This window comes from Cebus imitator, unplaced genomic scaffold (genome assembly GCF_001604975.1).
Source record: "Cebus imitator isolate Cc_AM_T3 unplaced genomic scaffold, Cebus_imitator-1.0 Scaffold324, whole genome shotgun sequence".
Lineage (NCBI taxonomy): Eukaryota > Metazoa > Chordata > Mammalia > Primates > Cebidae > Cebus > Cebus imitator.
Window position 1 is genome coordinate 26,130 of NW_016107639.1, and position 12,715 is coordinate 38,844.

The 12,715-nt window shown below is 45.4% G+C and overlaps 1 pseudogene across 1 annotated transcript in view; it reads right to left on the reverse strand.

The window, feature by feature from the left end:
• Positions 1 to 5,587: 5,587 nt before the first annotated feature.
• The window catches only part of LOC108286626, a 37,374-nt pseudogene continuing 30,246 nt past the window's right edge, over positions 5,588 to 12,715 (reverse strand). Inside the window, exon 2 of the transcript XR_001817998.2 lies at positions 5,588 to 6,599. The product of XR_001817998.2 is annotated as a leucine-rich repeat and WD repeat-containing protein 1-like (transcript). The remainder of the gene's footprint in view (positions 6,600 to 12,715) is intronic.

A 12,715-nucleotide genomic window follows, 5' to 3' on the forward strand; every position in this document is an offset into this window, starting at 1 on the left:
GTGACCCCTGACTGCAGACAATCCATGCCACCAAGTGGTTCTGCGTCGGTCTTCTCTTCTCGCCTTCCCCAGGCTAAAAGATTTTGAAACTTCCTTCACATTATCTAAAACTGAGGGATTTTATGCGTTCACTCTGTAAAATAATCCCTCAATGTTATATAGTGCATTCGGAATTGTATTCTGCTGTGGAAATCCAGGAAGTTTAATACAGCTTAATAGGTGAATACATTGAGGGTGAAAGATTGTGTACTTGGTTCTTGTGGTGGAGACGTGTAGCCAACTCCATGTGATTCCACAGCCTCATAGACAGGATTTGCTGTGTGACTCTGAGGCAAGAATATAGATTATTTTGCCATTTCACTGGCACAATTAATGCTTGTGAAACCCAGGAATTTGACATGCATTTCCTAGCAGACTGCCTAATCACACAGGCATTTAAAGTAGTACTTTATTTACATCTTGATCACAAGTACATAGTTTTCAACAACACCTGAGGACCAGGTAAGGGGTAGTGTCATCGCTGGAAATCGATAGCACCATATTTCCTTTTAGGAAGAACTTGAGGGTACTTGGTTCTTCATTCAAAGGACTCACCTTTGTGGGTGTAGATCTCAGAAGCATGAACTACATGCTTTCAGGGAGGTGACATGCTGTCACTGACGACGCCTGAGTGCTCAGAATGCTAACCCAAAGACTAGCTCCCGCCTCACTGTCAGGGAAACTAAATCCTTGGAGAGCAGCTGGGCCTATTCACAACACAGGAAGCCAGCCAGTCCGCGGAGCCTCTGTGGGTTCCTGTGCAGATGCAGGGGTGCATCTGAATACACCTGCCTCCTCCACTGCTAACCCTGTAGGCTCATCGCCAAAAGGCCCTTCATAATCTGAATTTACGTCTCCATTGTCACCCGAATCAATATCTCTCAAGCAATCTTATCCTTCGTCTCATCAAATGTGCTCAATAGAGCATTCTCCAGGTGGTGAATAAGGGCTTCCAGAGCCTACTGATTTTGAGACACACAGCATCTCCTCTTTGACGGCCACCAAACCTATTAATGGCCAAAGAGCCGGTAGCCTCTTAAAGTTGCTTAACTGTTTCTCATATGTATTATTTTTTCTTTTGCTGTGACATTTGTTAGTATTGCATGTAAGCACCACTGCATATAATGGACTTTGGGAGATTATTCTTTAAGTGCCACTTCCTGGCTCTACACACTCTTTCTCTACCTAAACTACTTTCCATAGTTTTTACCTGGAAGCCTCTGCTAATCAGTTGATCCTTGACTACTTCAGATGGAACACCTCAGGACTACGGGAATCCTCCATCACTGCTACAAGAAGAAAGTGTTTCAGGCTTCCTAGAGGAGAACTTCCTCAAGTTCCCAATGCCAGCTTTATCAGCCTGCCTGCATCTGCTCCCAGATTCTCTGCTTTTTCACGTGTGCGCAGAAGAGATGCATTCCTGCCCCATCTGAAACCAGCCTCTCCATTGTCCCACTCACCAACTCAGGGAAGTTACTGCACAAGTATATCCCGTCTCCTTCATGATTTCATGATTCTTTTTCCCTTTTCTTCCTTTTTTTTTTTTTCGAGACTGAGTCTTGTTCTGCTGCCCAGGTTGGAGTGCAGTGGCACAATCTCAGCTGACTGCAACCTCCACATCCCAGGTTCGGGCAACTCTCCTGCCCCAGCCTCCTGAATAGCTGGGATTACAGGCGCTTGCCACCACACCTGGCTAATTTTTGTATTTTTATTAGACACAGGGTTTCACCATGTTTGCCAGGCTGGTCTTGAACTCCTGACCTCAAGTGATCCGCTGGCCTTGCCTTCCCAAAGTGTTGGGATTACAGGTGTGAGCCACTGTGCCCAGCCTTCCTTTTTCTCTCTGGATTATTATTACTACATAAAAAATATGCCCCAATACGTCCCACAGTAAACTCACTGAATGAACTGTCTCTCCCCGTCGCCTTTTTCTCTACTATTTTCTCATCGGTTGCAGCCAGGTCGCACAGCCCGAGCATCCGGATGCCCCCAGGATCCACATCGAGAGCTCGTGGTCGGGTCTCAGCTCAGCACAATTAACATGCTAATTAACACCCTGACCTTAACACATACTCTCCTTCTTCATGTGTGTCATGTAACACCACAGGCGTCTCTTCTCTGTGGGTAGTGGATGTGACAGGAGGATGTGCAGGCAGAGAGAGGAGCCAGGGAGGAGACCAAGGGTGTGGCGGAGACGTGGTGACCAAGCTCCTTTTCCACACTCAGCCATTTCAATCCCTTCTGCTTTGCTAGGCCGAAGTGAGCTGCATTGAGGAGACGTGTTGGTCCACGTGTTTCCTTCCAGATGGAGCCACACGAAAGCAGAAAAACGAGAAACACACATGCCCTCAGTTGCTGCCTGTTTGTGCTTCTGACCTTCTGGGGTGGCAACCACAATACCAGCACCTGCTCCTGGGGCGTTTCGTTTTTGTCCTCAGAAGACTGAACTGGATTAGGATGGCATTTTAACTGCAAAGCCATGCTGTGCCAAAGGCAGAAAAATGCCACTTTACCTTCTATTCTCTTTCCTGTTTCAAATTCTGTTCAGGAACATTGCCCAACAAGGCTTGTCAGATGTTCTTGAAAAATTATATAAGAACTTAGGCACTCGTGAATAAAAAGTGCATTCACTGACTCCAATAACAAAGTTCCAGCATGAAATGGCTTCGCTCTGAATATAAATTCGAATTGCAAAAGTCCTGGTGAGAAGCACCGGAAGAAAGTTCAGGGACTTTGAGAGTTAAATTTTCAAGCGAAATTACCTTAGTCTTATGAGTTGAGTGGCTCCAGCTGGGGTGGGGAAAGGCGGGTTCTTGCAGCAGCGGCAGGTTGGCCTCTTTCATGGCACGGGGCTGTTCTCCCTCCAGTCCCTCAGCAGCCGTGCCCGTCTGCAGTGTCTCAGAGAGCAGGGAGTCTCTGCTTCGCCCAGCATTAGCCCAGCCTCAAAACAGGCAGAATGAAAGAAACACCTAGTTCCACAGAGTAGTTTTTCAGAGTGGGTTGATAGGGTTACATTACTTCCTGATTTCAAAAGCCCTGTCAGTGCTAAACCTGTCAGAGAGGCCGACTGCCACCTGAAGAATGAGCAGCCGGAAAAGCGGGGCAGGCGGGGAAAATCCTAGCTCTTCCCAGGTCTCCCGACCACAGTAACACTTCACATGTCCACACTCGTGATTCCACTTTGTCTTGCTATCACACTGTGAAAGCCCCTGAAGATTTTTCTCAAGGACCTTCCCTTTTCAGTCATAAGAAGGTACAAATCAATAGTTTCACCAATCAATACTTTCCCGGATCTCAGATCCCTCTGACAGTCACACTACCTAGTCCCTGGGTTTTTTCCTCTTTCTTCTGTCAGAGGTTCTGGGGCTTCATCACTGTGTAGCAATGAAAATGCATCCTCTTCTGTGTCACGTTCACAGAGAGAAACCGGCCCAGGCATGCCTCGTTTCCCGCGTGCTGTCATCTTATTTTGGCCTTAAAGATCGGAGTTTCCCCATCATCTCTCTCCGGCTGTTTTCTGATGGGTTATTCTTTTTCTCCAACGACCCTCCTATTTTCTAGTGCAATCAGGATGTTTCTTTCTTTCTTTTCATTCTCACCCCGCTCCTGTTCTGCTGCTGAGATTGAAACCTGTTTTTCAGACCACTCCGGAGATTCCACCGTGAATCTCTGGGCATCTCCATTCCTGGAGGCCGGGTTTCCAGGCACAGAAACTTTCCTAGGCCTCCTGAGCCTCAAGTTTTCCATTTTGTTGAGTTGTTTTTATCTATTGGTTTACATGGGCTGTCAAAACAAATTGCCATACATTTGATGGCTTAAAACCACTGTGATTTATTTCCTTAGAGTTCTAGAAGACAGAGTTTAAAATCAAGGTGTCAGAGTGGCCATGACCTCTCCTAAGCCTCTATGGAGGGACCCTTCCCTGCCTCTTCCAGGCTCCAGTGTCACCTGCGCTCCTGGCTGTGACCACAAAACCCAGTCTCCTCCAGCTGTCTCTCACATGGGGTTCCCCTGGCATGTCTGTCTCTGTGTCTTCTCCTCTCCTTGTGAGGACACCCATCATTAGATGTAAGACCATCCTGAATCTAAGATTGTTTTCCCTGAGAGCCTTAATTAATTATATCTACATAGGCCCCATTTTCGGATACAATAACATTCTGGGGTTCTAGATGAAAATAAACGTGGGGAGACATCACGGAATCTACTACATTATCCAACTCAATAAATTGGCATACGCTTTCTTTCAGTTCTTATTATTTTTTTTGTATGACAGGGTCTCGCTCTTTTGCCCAAACTGGAGTGCAGTGGCATGATCATGGCTCACTGCAGCTTCAACCTCCTGGGCTCAAGCAGTCCTCTCACCTCAGCTTCCCCAGCATCTTAAACTACAAGTACATAACACCCTGTATAGCTAATTTGTTGTTGTTGTGTTTCTTTGCTTTTTGTTTTGTAGAGACAGGATTTTGCCATTATCACCCAAGCTGGTCTTGAACTTCTGGGCTCAAGCGATCCTCCTGCCTCTGCCTCCCAAAGTGCTGGGATTACCGCATGAGAAGCTGAGTCCAGCCACTTTCAGAAAAATTTATGGTTCTTCTTCAGGAGAGTTATGTAGAACCTGTATTTCAGAAATGTAAAGCCATCCATGGTCACCGGAGTGCAGTAGTGCCTTCATGGTTCACTGCAGCCTGGACCTCCAGGCTTAAGCAGTACTCCCGTCCCAGCCTCCTGAGTAGCTGGAACTACAGGTGCAAACCACCATATCAGGCTAATTTTTGTATTTATTGTAGAGAAAGGATCTCACTATGTTGCCCAAGGTGGTCTTGAACTCCTGGGCTCATGTGATCTGGCAGCTTTAACCTTGCAAAGTTCTGGAATTACAGGCATGAGCCACTGCACCCAGCCTTGAATCCACCTCTTATTTGTCTTTTAATCCCCAAAGTCTAAATATCGAAACCGGACATAGTGTTTATTACATGTTCAGTCAGTTTAAATCCGCAAAGGATTTGAGAGGCTCTGTAACACATCGCTTACTTCCAATGAAGTCTTCAGGAAAATAATCCTGATATGATAATATTTTCCCATGTATTTGTTACATTTGCAAAAGGAAACCAATGAGAATTTGTATTAATGTATCCATTGTAAGGGTAATTAAGTTTTGACCTCTACAAGTCTACTGAATGTCACTCTCTTCTTAAAACTAAAGATAATTTTAGTTCCATTTTTGTTGTTGCTATAAACATGTTATTTCTCAGTGCAAGATTTTCCATTTGAATAGAACAGTTAGTAATTATTTTTAATTACATTGTCTTCAATGAAGCTCACAATAAAAACATAATGAGACCACTGCAAATAAGAGGTATATCTTTTGAGGGAATAGATAGTTGTATTCATTTTGAGGAATTCTGAAATTCAAAGATTTGAGCAATCAATGAATAATTTATGAATTGTCTTTTGCTAAAGTTTTACATTATAGCCCCCCCCTTTTTTTTTTTCCTTTTTTAGCTGCCAGGCCAGCCTGTCAATCAAAGCAGGAACACCTTTCCGCAGGCTTCTCGACCACGGAGTTTAATAAAAATACTCAGATTGATAGGGATACCCCCACCCCCACCCCTATCACCCCAGAGCTGAATAAGTTAGCTGTGTTCCTGGTCCTTTGCTACAGGTGAGGCTACGGCCTCCCCCAGATGGCTACGATGTTGGAGTCTGTCAGGGCAGTGAGGTAGGTGAAGGAGGCATTGGCCACCACCGTGTTCACCATGGTCTCGGCCACCGCCTGCCCAAGGGCCCAGGGCTGGGGCCACTTCAGGATCAGTGTGGGGGCCTGCGGGACCGCCGGCAGCGGGGGCGGCTGCTTCAGGATGTTGCTGACATCGTAGAGCCACACGTTGCCCTCTTCATCCCCGCAGAGCACGACCCCCTTATCAGGACAGGTGCTGAGTGAGAAGTAGGCCAGCTCGGTGGGCGACCACTGCAGCCATGCCAGGACCACCACTGCCACCGCGGACTGGCTGCCCCAGCAACCCCACGTCTGCCTCCAGCTCCACAGGCAGATGGTGCCCTGGCCGCTGCCCTTGGAGGCCACGACGTCCTCATTCAGAAATGCCAGCCCGTCCACTCTCCGTCCAGAAGGCTCGGAGCCCTCGGGGAACACGAATTCTACTTCACACGCTCTCCTCTTCTGGGGCTGGTCCAGCTGCACGTCCCAGCTGCAGCAGCTGCCCTCACAGCCGGCCAGCAGGAGGGCATCCAGGCAGGAGGCGACGGGACAGAGGCGCAGGGGGTGGAGGTGGTGTCCGGCGTGAGCAGCTGGCTGGCCTGGAACTCACAGTCCTGGTTGGGCATCCCAATGTCCCAGAGGATGATCCACTTGTCATAAGAGGCCGTGAAGAGCTGGATCTCATGGGCGGGGCTGAAGCAAAGGGTGGCGAAGGCTTTCTTGTGGGCCCGGATGACCCCAAAGCAGAAGGCGGCACGCACCTGCAGCAGCCAGACCAGGCCTGTGTGACCACCATCAGGGCGGTCCAGGCCACGGAGAAGAACTCCTCACTGGGCGACTTGTACTTGTGGGAAAAAAACAGCTAATTCTCCTGCCCAGAGACCAGACCCAGCTCACCCAGGGGATCTGAAACCCCAGAAAACAGAGGAGGAGGTTTCGAAGACAGAGGGAGACCAGGAGGTATCCTCAGGTACCCCACAGGAGGTGGTGGAGGCCCCAGAGACCCCAGGAGAGCCACCACTTTCTCCTGGGTTCTGAACACAACCCAGGTGGGAGCAATGCTGCGCCTCATGATGCAGTGGCCTGCGCGGCTCAAGAGCCCCTTAGTCCCCTGTCAGAGGAGAGTGGCATCCCCAGATGATTTCAGACAGCCCCATAGCTGGGCAAGGTGTGCTTCTTTTGGACTTTGCCCTAAGAAGAAATAGCTCCCCCGACCCCAGCAGACCTTGTCCTCCACCCCGTGCCCTTTCCCTGCTCCCGCTGGCTGTCAGCTGCGTCCCTGCCCGTCACCTGGGAGTGCCGTCTCGCCTAGGCCTGCTCCCACGAGGGGGTCATTTTGTAGATCAACTCCCAGCAGGTACTTGCAACATCTTTGTCACCTCCACCCCCACAAAACACCCCCCTTGGTGTCTTCCACACTGGCTGGGACTGAACTGGGTCTGCCACATCTGCCCTGTTGGGATCTGGTTCCTGTTTGGGGTCTCTGTGTGTCCCCCTAACCGCACCATCTCTGCCCCCTGTGACTTCTGTCCCAGCTGGAATGTGAGGAAGGCTGCCTGGAGGAAGTGGCAACTTTGATTCTAATGGATGAGTGGGATGGCATCTTGGCAGAGAATGATGTTTCCTGTGGGTTTACCAGCAGTCCTGGCCAGCTGGGAGGTTTGGATGCAGGAAGATGGGATGCAAGCCCCTTGTTAAGCTCAGCTGCAGGCATTCTCCCTTCGTTTGTTAGCGCTCAAGTCATGCCGGGTGTTCTGAAGCAGCTTCCTCTTCCCTGCTGCTGTGCTGCCGTCCCCTGCGCACTCCCGTGCATCGCCCACTCAGCAATTAAGCTCCAGTGATGTAAATGACTTGGATCTCCCTCTGGCAGACCGTGACCCTCCAGGGCAGGGGCTCTGTCTTAGTCAGCTATGTGGCTTGGGACACAATTGGTGCTCATTAAACGTGTTGGATTACTGGCAAAAAAAAAAATAATAATAAGTTATTCTAATCAGTGAAAATTTAAGCTTTATGAGGAAACATTCATGCCTAAAAGTAGCATCTAAAGATTGCTTTTATTGACTAAGCTACAAAAACTTAATGAGCTGTGATTAATAAATCACTAAATTGTAATAAGTCAAAGCAATACAGAAATATTCTTAAGAGAAAATGCATTATAAAAGTACATCTTTCAGGTAATTAATTTTACATTAAATATTACCTTTGGTTAAAATCGTATCCCATATATTTTTAAGTTAATATGTTGCTATCATTACATGTCTCTCTATAGTAATAAAAAATCTAAGTAACATGACATTAACACTTGAGATTTTAACAGATGATTTTTAAAGTCCTTTCAGTCTTGATGAAGCTGATGCTAAACTTACTACAGCAGTCAGCTTTGACAGCTTATTGGTGGCCAATTATACTTAAGCATACATTTGATTTTTTTTTCAAGACGAAGTTTTGCTCTTGTTGGCCAGGCTAGAGTGCAATGGCATGATCTCGGCTCACTGCAACCTCTGCCTACCAGTTCAAGCGATTCTCCTGCCTCAACCTCCCAAGTAGCTGGAATTACAGGTGCTTGCCACCGCGCCCAGCTATTTTTTTGTATTTTACGGAATTTCACCATGTTGGCCAGGCTGGTCTTGAACTCCTGACCTCAAGTGATCCACCTGCCTCGGCCTCCCAAACTGCTGGGATTACAGGCGTGAGCCGCCACACCTGGCCAAATTGGATTTATAGAAACTTGTAGATATCATTTTACTTTTCTTTTTTTTTGCAAAATGTATATAATCAAATTATCTTTTTGCTTTCTAAAAATGTAGGCTTCAGTGGAAAAAAAGAGTCTTCTCTGAGAAGTTAAGACTTTGACAATTCTATTTCGCAGAACAACTCCAGACACAATCGACAGAGCCTCGTGATTCAGAAGTTAACTATAGGGAGACTCTTTTCTGATACATGTTTCATCCTCTGATATTCCTTTTTTGTTTGCTTGGGACAGAGTCTCACTCTGTGGCCCAGGCCCATTCTCAGCTCACTGCAACCTCTGCCTCCTGGGTTCAAGCAATTCTCAGGCCTCAGCCTCTGGAGTAGCTGGGACTACAGGCACCCACCACCACATCTGGCTAATTTTTTGCATTATTAGTAGAGATGGGGTCTAGCCATGTTGACCAGGCTGGTCTCCAATGCCTGCCCCTGCCTCCCGAAGTACTGGGATTACAGGCAGGAGCATCCATGCCCGACCCCATCCTTTGATATTCTTTCCACTAATCACACTAATGTGTGAATGCCACTTGCTTCTTAAACTTTTTCTCAGCCTATGTGCCCTGTCATTTAAACAGCCATGCTCTGCAACGTGATTGCTAATCTCTGAATGAATGAGCTCCGTCCCACATCCCTCTGCCTGTCACGGTGAGCCTTGTCACAGCCAGGGGCATATCCAAGGAGTCACTTGCATTTGCAAAGTGCAAGTTCTGGCAACCAGCTAGGGTGGACGTCATCGATCCTCTTATGTCTGTGGAGTCCCAGGCTTCATGAGTGTTCCTGTGTTTTTATCTTACAAACAGAATTCACAGAAATTCTTGTTAGCCTCTCCAAACTAAAATGAGTGCCATTGGGTTAAAATAGCAGAACTCCCAGTATTCACTGTACAGGCCAGCCATGAATATGAAGAAAATGTGACCCCTCATATCAGCACTCAGGCTTCCTTCTGAACAGAGCTCAAGAAACACTGCCATCTCCTCCCTTTTTGGCTCTGTGTTCTGGACTCCACGAAGATGACTGAGTTTACCCTGACAAACCTGTTATGTCAATGATAAAATACAATAATTCAACTGAGTAACTGCAAGTTCGGTTGTGAGCTCCATCAGAGTCAGGCTTTCCTTTAGGAGTTCTTGTCCCAGCTCTGTCTTCTTCTGGCCCACGCCAGGCTTGCCCACCTTCTCAGCAGGACTGCCCCTGTTCACGACCCTCCTCCCCTGACACCACAAGACAGCTACTGCTGTTCTCAAGGGGCCGATACAACCACAGGCCTTCCCTCTTAGTGCAGCGTCTGCTGGTGCCTCCCACTCCAGGGCTTTCTCTTTAATGAAGAGTGCAAGCTATTCTGAGCAGAAAGAAAGGAAAGTGATTTTCTTCTCTGGGACAGTACCAACCAGAGCCATCATTTCACCGTTTATATCCCTCATCATTCATGGTGAAAACAAATCATTGGGGAGAAGAAAAGCAAAAACAAACAAAAAACCCCAGAAGTTTTCAAGGTTCTAATATACATATAGGCTCTGGCTCTATCTCCCGTGAGGATGTTTCTGCCAGGCCCACAGTTCGTAATATAAATACTTATTTCGCTACACTCGTGTAATCCAGAAGACCTAGAGATGAACTCTAGAGCTGTAATCAAGGTCAAATGGCATCACGTGAAGACCCAGTGCTCAAAATGTAACCACTAGTAATACATTGGCGCACATACTTGGACATGTTTTGCTGGTAGTTATAGATACATCTAAAGTGTGTGTGTGTGTGTGTGTGTGTGTGTGTGTGTGTGTGTACATAAGTATATAGTTGGACTTCTGTATCCTTGGAGTTCACATCTGTGAATTCAACTAACCTTGGATAAAAATTATTAAAAAATGTTGCATCTGTAGTGAACATGTACAGGCTTTTTTGCCTTGTCATTGTTCCATAAACAATACAGTGTAGCAACTATTTATAGCATTTGAATTTAATTAGCTATTATAAGCAAACTAGAAATGATTCAAAGGATGTGGAAGGGGGTGCATAGGTTATATGTGAATATTACATCATTGTATATCAGGTACTTGAGCGTCCGTGGATTTTGGTACCAATGGGAGGTCCTGGAACCAATCCCCTGGAGACCAAGGCATGACTGTATAATCTGTGAGTAGAACTATATTTTTATCTCTATTATCATGTTGATACCTATGTAATATTGCATTGTGTAGATGTATAATAATTTTAAATATTTATTGATTGAACATTTATTTCCACCAAGACAATAAAAACAACTTTTTGCATACATCTTTACATATTTGTCATTCCTAAAAAAAATAATTCACAAAAATTAGATTTTAGATGACAGATAGATAGATAGATGATATGGTCCATATGGTTCATTACTGGCTCAGTGATTAAAGTATCTCATGATTCAAAGAATATGAGATCCAAATATGTATTATATTATATATGTGTGTAAAGTTGAGCGTATTTTGATTTATATCCATTATGATTTTTAGCAGCAAAAGTATATTTACATGCCTAAAGTACTGAACTTCTATGAAGAATTTGTTTCTGTTTACTCTGAATTATCTAAATTACTTCATGTATGCAGATAAATTATATTGGTAATAATCTGACTCTAACCAATTTAGGGATATCAAAACAATCAACTTTAGTAACATTCTAATTAGTCGATGTAAATTTTTCCAGGAGGATGGTTTGCTGCCTGGTGAGGAGGCAGGCTGCCTTGGCACACTGATGTGCCTGATGGCGATGGTAGTGCCTACAGTGGGCACCAAGTGTGATTTCCCTTCTTTCCTATTTCTCCCTTTTGGAACAGGAATGTCTATCCCATGTTTGTCCACCACTGTAGTTTGGAAGCACACAACTTGTCTTATTTCACAGATCATAGCAGGAGAGGAATTTGCCCCAGGAGGAATCTTACCTTGAGTCCACCCACACCTGATTTAGAGGACATTTGGATGCTATTTTGGACTTAGAGTTGGTGCTGAAGTGGGTTAAGACTTTGGGATGGAATGAATATATTCTGCATGTGAGAAGAATGTGGATTTTGGAGGGAGCCTAGGGAAGAATGCTATGGATCAAGTGTGGCTCCTCAAAATTCTTATTTTGAAGTCCTAACTTGCAGTATCTCAGAATGTGATTAAGAATGTAATTAAGTTAAAATTAGGTCATTAAGGTAAACCCTAACTCCATATGAATTGTGTCATTACGAGAGGAGATTAGACACAAACACACCAAGGAAAGGCGCTGGGAGAAGGCAGCTGTCTGCAAGCCAAGGAGAGAGGCCTCAGAAGAAACCAGCTTTGCCAACACCTTGATCTAAGGTTTCTCCAGGACATACGGGAGAATAGGTAGACCCAGGACTATGATAAATAAACGTTTGTTGTACCACCCAACCTGTAGTACTTTGTTATACTAACCCCAGAAAGCTAATGCTAGTGGATAGCTTATTCAAGCTAATTCAAGTGGGTACGCTTTAAGAAATCAACTGGGCAGACAAAATGCATCAGCCAAAGCAAACTGAGGTTCAGGACCATGGTTAGCACCTTGCACACGCCCACAGAAAAAGTTGCTGGACTTCTGCAAAAGATTGTTCATCCCATCTCCTAATAGCTGTCCAGGCAGCTTCTTGGACTAATCTTGTCATCCAGAGAGTGTTGTTTGTCATGAGAGGGAACATTTCCAGTTCAAGTGCTCTGATTTTGTGGTATACGGCATGGGAACACTAACACATGCATGTGTTCATATGTTTATATTTAATATGTATGTACATATATATAAGTTTTATACATATATATCTACATATATGCACATATACATATATGTATGTGTTGGTATGTGTGTATATGTGTATAAAGCTTTGAAGCATTGTTTACCTTAAGAAAAAGTCATGCCCTGCAAAAAAATGTTGAAAAAACAATGCACAGAATTTCTGTATACCCTTTTATTCAGCTTCCCTTAATGTTACTGTTACATAGTCACAGTACAATTATTAAAATCAATAAATTGACATTGATACAGTACTACCTACCTGCAGACCTTATTCAAATATCATCAATTGTTCCACCAATGTCCTTTTTCCAGGTAAGCATCCAATCAGGGTCACACATCGCGTTTAATTGTCGCATCTTTGCCGTGGCAGCCGGCACGTGATATTGCTTTGCTGCATTCCTGCTATTGTTTACTTTGATCATCACATTAGAGTACCAGCTTCCTAGT